We start from the raw sequence: 10,798 nt of genomic DNA, 5'->3' as shown, positions 1-10,798 counted from the left end.
GGACGTTCCCGAGGCGTTGCCCGATGCTGTTCCGGAGACCGAGGCGGTGCCCGATGCTGTTCCGGAGACCGAGGCGGTGCCCGATGCTGTTCCGGAGGCCGAGGCGGTGCCCGATGCTGTTCCGGAGGCCGAGGCGGTGCCCGATGCTGTTCCGGAGGCCGAGGCGGTGCCCGAGGCTGTTCCGGAGGCCGAGGCGGTGCCCGATGCTGTTCCGGAGGCCGAGGCGGTGCCCGATGCGGTTCCGGAGGCCGAGGCGGTGCCCGATGCCGAGGCGGTGCCCGATGCTGTTCCTGAGGCCGAGGCGGTGCCCGATGCTGTTCCGGAGGCCGAGGCGGTGCCCGATGCTGTTCCGGAGGCCGAGGCGGTGCCCGATGCCGAGGCGGTGCCCGATGCTGTTCCGGATGCCGAGGCGGTGCCCGATGCTGTTCCGGAGGCCGAGGCGGTGCCCGATGCTGTTCCGGAGGCCGAGGCGGTGCCCGATGCCGAGGCGGGACCCGATGCTGTTCCGGAGGCTGAGGCGGTGCCCGATGCTGTTCCGGAGGCCGAGGCGGTGCCCGATGCCGAGGTGGAGGCCATTCCCGATGCGGTGTCCGAGGCCGCTCCCGATGCGGTGCCCGAGGCCGCTCCCGAGGCCGTGACCGAGGCAGTGCCCGAGTCCATTCCAGAGGCGGTGCCCGAAGCCGAGGCGTCTCAAGTCTCCACAGGCAGTCCAGAGTCGAGTCAGGTTCCAGTTGACCCTCCAGAGGTGAGTCAGGGGCCAGTGAACTCTCCAGAGTCGAGTCAGGTGCCAGTGACCTCTCCAGAGTCAGGGCCAGTCACCGTTGAACTTTCAGAGTTAAGTCAAGTCACTCGGTGGTCTGCTGCTCCGCCCTGTTGGACTCCGGCATCGACCACAGGGGCGTGGTGGTCATCTGCTCCATCCTGGAGGACTCTGGCCTTGACCACAAGGGTGTGGTGGTCTTCCGCTCCGCCCTGGGGGGCTTCCGCTCTGACCACACGGACGTGGTGGTCTTCCGTTCCGCCCTGGGGGGCGTTTGCCCTGACTACACGGTTGTGGTGGTCTTCCGCTCCGCCCTGGAGGACTCTGGCCTTGACCACAAGGGTGTGGTGGTCTTCTGCTCCGCCCTGGGGGGCTTCATGTTGTTTTTTTTTTTTTTTCTCCTTTTGTTTTTGTGTTAATGTCGGTCCCTGTTCCTTTCTGTTAGTCTGGCCCTCCGTCCCTCCCCCTGAGCCTCCACCTGTCCGCCTCCCTCCTGGTCTCTGTTTTGTGTCTGTCTTGGAGCGTCTGGGAGCCGCTCCTTAGTAAGGGGGTACTGTCACAGTGTCTGGGTTGTGTTCCCTGGGTTTCCACTAGGTGTCCTCAGTTCCCACAGTGTTTATCATTTATCACTTCCTGTCTCCTTATTTGGTCACCTTCCTCCTTGTTTAGTTAATTGATTGTTCCCCACCTGTCTCCTGTTTCCCCATCATCCTTTTGTGTATTTATACCTGGTCTGTCTGAGTCTTAGTCACAGAGTCCTTGTTTAATGTTAAATGTTAATTCATGTCCGTCAATGCCTTGCCTTGCCTTGCCTTGTTTATGTTATGCTTGTTTATGTTATGTTTGGACTGCCTGGACTGTGTATTCTCTTTGGATTTCCCTTTATTAAAGACGTACTCGCAATTGGTTCTCTCTCCTGTGTTTTCCATAACACCGAACGTGACATTGTGTTGTTGTCTGTCGTAGCTTCCCCAAAAATTCTGATTATTTTTCAGCTAAATTACTACTGTAACATTACAACTGATAATAATGATGTCCTTTATATAGTATTTTGAGTGATGACTAATGAGCAATGTGCTGCTGCTTGATTAAATAAATAAAAAAACAAAGACAAAAAAGCATCTTTACAGATGAAACTGACATGAAACCCTGAACAGTAGTTCTGCTTCTCTGCTCCAGCTGTGCGCTTCCACAGTCCACTCTTTTCTCTCTCTCTCTCGCATTGATTACTCTTAGTCTGATCCAAACCGTTTGGCGGAGGCACGGAGAGCACGGAATCATGACTAACAATTCATGATTTATTAGAGATTTAATTATCAAATGTCGGATTCGCAAATGATCGCTTTAGTACATTCGGCAGGCAATTGACCTACTTTTGATTTAGTCATCCAAAATGTGGCATATTCCGTCCGCGTTATGCATTCCGTTTTTTTATGACTGGATTCTATGAACCAGACTGTGTTTCCGCATCCCGGAAATTATTAGGGCGTATGTCTCAGAATAGTCAGTGCAATTTGGGAAAGAAATCAGTTAAATCTGTATGTGGATGTGCGTAAATATTCAAATGTAATCCCCTTTGTAATCATTAAAAATTTCATAAGTAACTGTAATTTAATTACAAATTTTTTCTTAGTAACTGTAACTAATTACAGTTACATTAATTTTGTAATTAAATTATGTAACGCTGTTACATATAACTAGTTACTCCCCAACACTGATGTTGCAACTCGTTCTCATCAATCTGCGTATAAATAACACGACTTTACACTTTCTAGTTGCGTGTAATGCATACGCCAAATGCCAATTTTGCGTGCATATGATGCGCCAATCCTTCACATTAATTTCGGTGGACAGCAGATGCGTCCTAAAAACACGCGTTCATCTTCAGCGGCAGTGATGTCACCAGCGAGGCTCGTCCAGGTCACCTGATGCGCGTACACCTTCAAACAGGTAAGCAAGGGTATCGATCTTTTTTTCTTCTTCTTTTTGTAATGATATCACGTGGTTAACTGTATTGTTTTAATTATTTCAGTATTTCTGCATTACGTTAGATGGGGTCGTGTGTTTAAAGGGCAGCGTATGCTCAAATTATGGGACAGTGGGCTGCTCAGCTAGCCTACCATTGTCAGTAGCCTAAGCTAACCTCTACTGTATATAGACCTGTTGCAGTTTTAAATAAATAATGATGTAACATGGGTCTTCAGCTTTTAGACATGGATGATGCAAGGACAACAAATCAACCAACCCAATATCGCGTGATAATCGTGATCGTGTAAAAACACATTTACCATATTTTTACAATAGTAGCCAAACTGTTGCTCGACCACGTCATGTGTAGCCAATACACAGTAACTACAACATATTTACCATGCTTCTCCTACTGTAACCGTAGTTTTACTCTGGTATTTGTAGTTACTAACACACAATAACCACAACATTTACTATGGATTACCCATAGTAACCGTAGTTTTACTCTGGTATTTGTAGTTACTAACGCCCAAAAACCACAACATTTACTATGGGTTTACCACATTAACCGTAGTTTTACTCTGGTATTTGTATTAACTAATGCACAATAACCACAACATTTACTATGGGTTTACCAGGTTAACTGTAGTTTTACTCTGGTATTTGTATTAACTAACGCACAATAACCACAACATTTACTGTGGGTTTACCATGTTAACCGTAGTTTTACTCTGGTATTTGTATTAACTAACGCACAATAACCACAACATTTACTGTGGGTTTACCATGTTAACCGTAGTTTTACTCTGGTATTTGTAGTTACTAACACACAATAACCACAACACTTACCAGGATTTTACCACAGTAACTGTGTTTTTACTCTATACTATTTGTAAAACAGAGTAACCACTAAGTTTGCCACGCCTTTAATACCTTTTTGTGAAGTAATTGTAATTCAGTGTTTTTTCTGTCTTGCAGTTACGTCGGATTACATACTCCACAAGAACCTGTAATCCAGCAGCTCTTTAAAGAAGCCATCTCTTGTAAAATCTCTCTCTCGCTCTCTCGCTCTCTCTCTCTCTCTCTCTCTCTCTCTGCTAGAATTATCAGGGAACTTCAACTCCACACTCCCAATGCTGATTTTGAAGAAGCTGTCAAGGGGGCTGAACAAGTCCTTCAAAGGTTCAACCATTCACAGGTAATGTTGAAGACTTTTAGTTATAACTGATTTGCTTTAATGAACGCATTCTTATATTATGTGGTAATCAAATATTTTGGTCACAGATTTCATATAGCCAAAATTGTAAATTCTACTTACAAGTACGGAAGAACCATCACTTCTACCACAAAAGACTGCTTTTTAAGTTATCTTCCTGATGTATCCAAATTCCTTAGCATATCCAAAACCTCAGAACAACTTGATGATGTAACAGAAACTATGGACTCTTTTTTAGCACTTTGAATAAAGTTTCTCCTTTACGCTTAAGGAAGGTTAAGGAAAACAGTTTGGCACCATGGTATAATGAGCATACTCGCACCATAAAGAGAGCAGCCCGAAAAATGGAGCGCAGCTGGAGGAAAACAAAACTAGAGGTATTTCATATTGCTTGGCGGGAAAGTAACCTATCCTACAGAAAAGCATTAAAAACTGCTAGATCCGATTACTTTTCTTCTCTTTTAGAAGAAAACAAACATAACCCCAGGTATTTATTCAATACAGTGACTAAATTAACGAAAAATAAAGCCTCAACAAGTGTTGACATTTCCCAACACCACAGCAGTAATGACTTTATGAACTACTTTACTTCTAAAATTGATACTATTAGAGATAAAATTGCAACCATTCAGCCGTCAGCTACAGTATCACATCAGACAGTGCACTATAGACCCCCTGAGGAACAGTTCCACTCATTCTCTACTATAGGAGAGGAAGAATTGTATAAACTTGTTAAATCATCTAAACCAACAACATGTATGTTAGACCCTATACCATCTAAGCTCCTAAAAGAGGTGCTTCCAGAAGTCATAGATCCTCTTCTGACTATTATTAATTCCTCATTGTCATTAGGATATGTCCCCAAAACCTTCAAACTGGCTGTTATTAAGCCTCTCATCAAAAAACCACAACTTGACCCCAAAGAACTAGTTAATTATAGACCTCGAATTATAGATCTCGAATCTCCCTTTTCTGTCCAAGATGCTAGAAAAGGTGGTATCTTTACAATTATATTCCTTCTTAGAGAAAAATGGTATATGTGAGGATTTCCAGTCAGGATTTAGACCGTATCATAGTACTGAGACTGCTCTCCTTAGAGTTACAAATGATCTGCTCTTATCATCTGATCGTGGGTGTATCTCTCTATTAGTTTTATTGGATCTTAGTGCTGCGTTTGACACAATTGACCACAACATTCTTTTGCATAGACTTGAACATTTTGTTGGCATTAATGGAAGTGCATTAGCATGGTTTAAATCGTACTTATATGACCGCCATTAGTTCGTAGCAGTGAATGAAGATGTTTCATATCGATCACAAGCGCAGTATGGAGTACCTCAAGGCTCAGTACTAGGGCCGCTACTCTTCACGCTTTATATGTTACCCTAGGGAGATATCATCAGGAAACATGGTGTTAGCTTTCACTGTTATGCTGATGATACTCAGCTCTATATTGCTTCGCGGCCCGGTGAAACACACCAATTTGAAAAACTAATGGAATGCATAGTCGATGTAAAAAACTGGATGACGAGTAATTTCTTACTGCTAAATTCTGAAACAAACAGAGGTGTTAATTATAGGACCTAAAAACTGTGCTTGTAATAACCTAGAACACTGTCTAAGACTTGATAGTTGCTCTGTCAATTCTTCGGCATCAGTTAGGAACCTAGGTGTGCTATTTGATCGCAATCTTTCCTTAGAAAGCCACGTTTCTAACATTTGTAAAACTGCATTTTTCCATCTCAAAAATATATCTAAATTACGGCCTATGCTCTCAATGTCAAATGCAGAAATGTTAATCCATGCATTTATAAACTGCACTGGCTCCCTATCAAACATCGTATAGATTTTAAAATATTGCTTATTACTTATAAAGCCCTGAATGGTTTAGCACCTCAGTATTTGAATGAGCTCCTTTTACATTATAATCATCTATGTCGACTACGTTCTCAAAACTCAGGCAATTTGATAATACCTAGAATATCAAAATCAACTGCGGGCGGCAGATCCTTTTCCTATTTGGCGCCTAAACTCTGGAATAACCTACCTAACATTGTTCGGGAGGCAGACACACTCTTGCAGTTTAAATCTAGATTAAAGACCTATCTCTTTAACCTGGTTTACACATAACATACTAATATGCTTTTAATATCCAAATCCGTTAAAGGATTTTTAGGCTGCATTAATTAGGTAAACCGGAACCGGGAACACTTCCCATAACACCCTATGTACTTGCTACATCATTAGAAGAATGGCATCTACGCTAATGTTTGTCTGTTTCTCTCTTATTCCGAGGTCACCGTAACCACCAGATCCAGTCTGTATCCAGATCAGAGGGTCGCTGCAGTCACCCGGATCCAGTACGTATCCAGACCAGATGGTGGATCAGCACCTAGAAAGGACCTCTACTGCCCTGAAAGACAGCAGAGACCAGGACAACTAGAGCCCCAGATACAGATCCCCTGTAAAGACCTTGTCTCAGAGGTCCACCAGGACAAGACCACAGGAAACAGATGAATCTTCTGCACAATCTGACTTTGCTGCAGCCTGGAATTGAACTACTGGTTTCGTCTGGTCAGAGGAGAACTGGCCCCCCAACTGAGCCTGGTTTCTCCCAAGGTTTTTTTCTCCATTCTGTCACCGATGGAGTTTCGGTTCCTTGCTGCTGTCGCCTCTGGCTTGCTTAGTTGGGGTCACTTCATCTACAGCGATATCGTTGACTTGATTGCTAATAAATGCCCAGACACTTTTTAATTGAACAGAGATTAACTGCCTTTTACTATCATTTTGCATTATTGACACACTGTTTTCCTAATGAATGTTGTTCAGTTGCTTTGACGCAATGTATTTTGTTTAAAGCGCTATATAAATAAAGGTGACTTGACTTGACTGTACATGCACTCCCCCCACCCACAATTCCTGCCGGACCGAGACTCGAACTCACAACCCTTGGATTGCAAGGGTTTCTAACCATTCTAACCATTGCGACTCTCTAACCATTAGGCCACGACTTCCCGTGGATGACTTGCATGACTGCCACGACTTCCCGACAAAGCTTTCAGAACAACCACCCAATAAAGCATAATCTAACCTTGAGGTCAAAAATGCATGGATTAACAATTCTGCATTTGTTCTGTTATTTGTTATTCTGTGGCATTTATCACAGTTGAATCCCTCATCTGCGATAGATAAACTGTACAAGTGGCAAGAGGTGCAAATAACAATAGCAGGAGAAGCCATTTCTCACCGTGCTTGATGAAAAATTCTTACCACAGTTGTTTAATGAACTTGTGAAAAACTGGAGCGAGAGAGAGGAGAGGAGAAAACAGCGATAGGTTCGAATGAAAACGCTAATGACAAGCTAACGAGTGCTAACGCAATGCAGGTGTACTGCACTCATGGATATAAAATAAAAGTGAACGATCAAAATTTATCTGATAAGATTGAACGATAATATCAGAATATCAGACTTTTTAACCATTTATCCATGTCCACCCCCATTTCAGGCCAGCAGAATCTAGCTGAAATGGCAAGCTTGTTTTTTTTTCTAATTCTAAAATAAAAATTGGCTGGCCTCTTTTTGTCCAGCAACCACTTCTTATAAACTTAACATTGTTTTTTGAGGAGATGTGATAAAGTTTACCATCTATTGAAATAGCGTTATTGTAAAAATCTAAACAAATAACCCGCAATGAGGTTCTAAAGGTCTAATTGAAGGAATACACCCATTTAAACTGAAATTAAAAAACAGGTCACTGTCAATGTGTTAGTTGCTTTAAGTCAGTTAAGTATAGTGTCTTGACAAGCACTGACTTTTTGTTATTATCAAGTCTTGGAGTATGACTATACCTCACTTTATTATGAGAAAACGTGTCAGTGTAGAGGAGTTATCACTTAAAGTACTTTGCTTACCATCAACTTGAAAACTGGAGGAACATCTGCAAATGAAATATTTCTGCTCTTTTTTTGAGACAAATGGATAAACAACTTGAGTTTTGTAATTTAGAATTTCCTCATATAGATTTGACCTATATGAGGAACTATATTCCAGCACTGTATCAGTAAAAAGGTAAATAGATTGATCAAATAGAATATTAGTTGAAATGTATTGTTGCTCTATATGGAAACAGTAATACCCTGAGTTTGAACGTCAGCATGGACAGATTACACTAATTTGCAATGAAAAAATTGTACTGCAAAAACTCGGACATAAGACAAAAACAATTGCAAGATGAACAAAAAAATAATAGAACATTAACTGTAGTGTGAGAATAATTTTACTATGCTACAGTGTAGCAAGACATTTGTCCCTTTTTGCTTTCCTTACATCCAGTTGTGTTTGGTGTATTTGCATGCGGCAGTGTTGCCAAATACGCAGCTACTTTGGGGCAATGTTCGATTAAATATTTGGTCGTGTTTATAACACAGATCTGGCAACCCAAGTGGAAACAGGAATTCCAGAGGGGAACAGAATTGACTGCTACACTGGGTTTAGTCCAGGTGTTGTGCCCAATTTCGACCCCCTGCCGAATTATTACCTCCCTAGTATTGGTAGTTTTAGGAGTAGGTGTGGGGGAGGGGTTAGGATTAGAGGTGGGGTTTAGGATTAGGCAATCAGGTAGCGACTTGAACAAGGGGGGTAATAATTTGGCAGGGGGTCGAAATTGGGCACAATACCAGAACGAGGGCTGTGTGAACAAAAGCCAGAACTAATGCCGTAAAGGCTGTGTTGTAGTAATGACACACATTTTGTGCTACTCTTTTACCAGGTGTTTTGAAGGTAGATCAACATTCGCGACGAAACAGAGTAAACTGTAATGAAGCAGAGATCAGTTAGTTCCTCACTTTCCGCGCTAAAGCTGAGAACGTTCGTCAGCTTAAGTGAAAGTTAACGTGCCTAGCATTTTTGACTCATACATTACATGTCACACCCTGATGTCACGTGTCTTTACGGGACCTTTACGGGTTGTGTGTGAATGCACGCACATATTCCGGGTAATCACTGGCAGTGTGAAAGAGCAAAATCTAGAGACCCGGGAATAATTGCCGGGACACATTACCCGTGTATTTTCCGGAATCGCCATGTGAAAGGGGCTTATAGTCAAAAGAGAATCTATGACTTCTGAAAGCACCTCTTTTAGGAGCTTTGATTGGATAGGGTCTAACATACATGTCTAGTTTAACCAACTAGACCTTACTATTAAATTAAACTCAGAGATTACACAATTTTGGCTAACACAGAAGCATCAATCTGGTTCCCTCGACAAAAAGCTGAATTTCAGTTACTGCAGAAAACAAGCTCTGTGACCAACAAAGTTAGTGCTTCTTACAAAAACTTTTCATCAAGATAATCTTCACAAATGAAGACAACTTTTAGGAATTTTGAAGCCTAGACACAATTGCCAGAAGTAAAATATCCAAATTTTGGCTTGTAAACAAACCACACACTTAATCACATCATGTACTTCAATGTCACCATCACTAAGCTTCCTACTGTTTCAATCTTAAGTTAAAAAACACATGATTATAAGTTTGAGTTAGACTAGTTTGAAAGAGCATGAGTATAAACACAGTGTGGCTGTGAACTTGTGGACTAGTGAATGTTTCTTACATCCCCTTTAGTCCCATTCAGAAATCCCATTTAAAATGCGAATATATATATATATATATATATATATATATATACAGTATGTATGTATATATATATATATATATATATATATATATATATATTTTTTTTTTTTACCATAAATTCAAAAAGCTCAGTTTCAGGTTTTAGCACTCAGTCCTGCAGCACTCATACTTCCTGGTTCTCTGGCAAGAACTCTTGCTGCTGCATTTTGGACTAGCTGTAGTTTGTTTACTTAGCGTGCAGAACAACCACCCAATAAAGCATTACAATAATCTAACCTTGAGGTCATAAATGCATGGATTAACATTCCTGCATTTGACATTGAGAGCATAGGCCGTAATTTAGATATATTTTTCAGATGGAAAAATGCAGTTTTACAGAAGCTAGAAACGTGGCTTTCTAAGGAAAGGTTGCGATCAAATAGCACACCTAGGTTCCTTACTGATGCCGAAGAATTGAAAGAGCAGCCATCAAGTCTTAGACAGTGTTCTAGGTTATTACATGCAGAGTTTTTAGGTCCAATAATTAACACATTAACACTTTTCAGAATTTGGCAGAAAGAAATTACTCGTCACCCAGTTTTTTATATTCACTATGCATTCCATAAATTTTTCAAATTGGTGTGTTTCACCGGGCCGCGAAGAAATATAGAGCTGAGTATCATCAGCAGAACAGTGACAGCTAACACCATGTTTCCTGGTGATATCTCCTAAGGGTAACATATAAAGCGTGAAGAGTAGCAGCCCTAGTACTGATCCTTGAGGTACTCCATACTGCACTTGTGATCGATATAATACATCTTCATTCACTGCTACGAACTGATGGCGGTCATATAAGTACGATTTAAACCATGCTAATGCACTTCCATTAATGCAAACAAAGTGTTCAAGTCTATGCAAAAGAATGTTGTGGTCAATTGTGTCAAACGCAGCACTAATATCCAATAAAACTAATAGAGAGATACAACCATGATCAGATGATAAGAGCAGGTCATTTGTAACTCTAAGGAGAGCAGTCTCAGAACTATGATACGGTCTAAATCCTGACTGGAAATCCTCACATATACCATTTTTCTCTAGGAAGGAATACAATTGTGAGGATACCACCTTTTCTAGTATCTTGGACAGAAAAGGGAGATTCGAGATTGGTCTATAATTAACAAGTTCTTTGGGGTCAAGTTGTGTTTTTTTGATGAGAGGCTTAATAACAGCCAGTTTGAAGG

General features: G+C 41.6%; 1 long non-coding RNA gene across 1 annotated transcript; it reads left to right on the top strand.

Moving 5' to 3' along the window:
• The first annotated feature begins 2,475 nt into the window (after positions 1-2,475).
• On the top strand, positions 2,476-3,838 carry LOC132140289 (uncharacterized). The gene is made up of 2 exons (XR_009433762.1): positions 2,476-2,710; positions 3,707-3,838. It is a non-coding gene; the product is annotated as an uncharacterized LOC132140289 (long non-coding RNA).
• The last annotated feature ends 6,960 nt before the right edge of the window (positions 3,839-10,798 follow it).

This window comes from Carassius carassius, chromosome 5 (genome assembly GCF_963082965.1).
Source record: "Carassius carassius chromosome 5, fCarCar2.1, whole genome shotgun sequence".
Lineage (NCBI taxonomy): Eukaryota > Metazoa > Chordata > Actinopteri > Cypriniformes > Cyprinidae > Carassius > Carassius carassius.
Note: the sequence above shows the minus strand (reverse complement) of the source record. Positions and strands in the feature narration are given on the sequence as shown.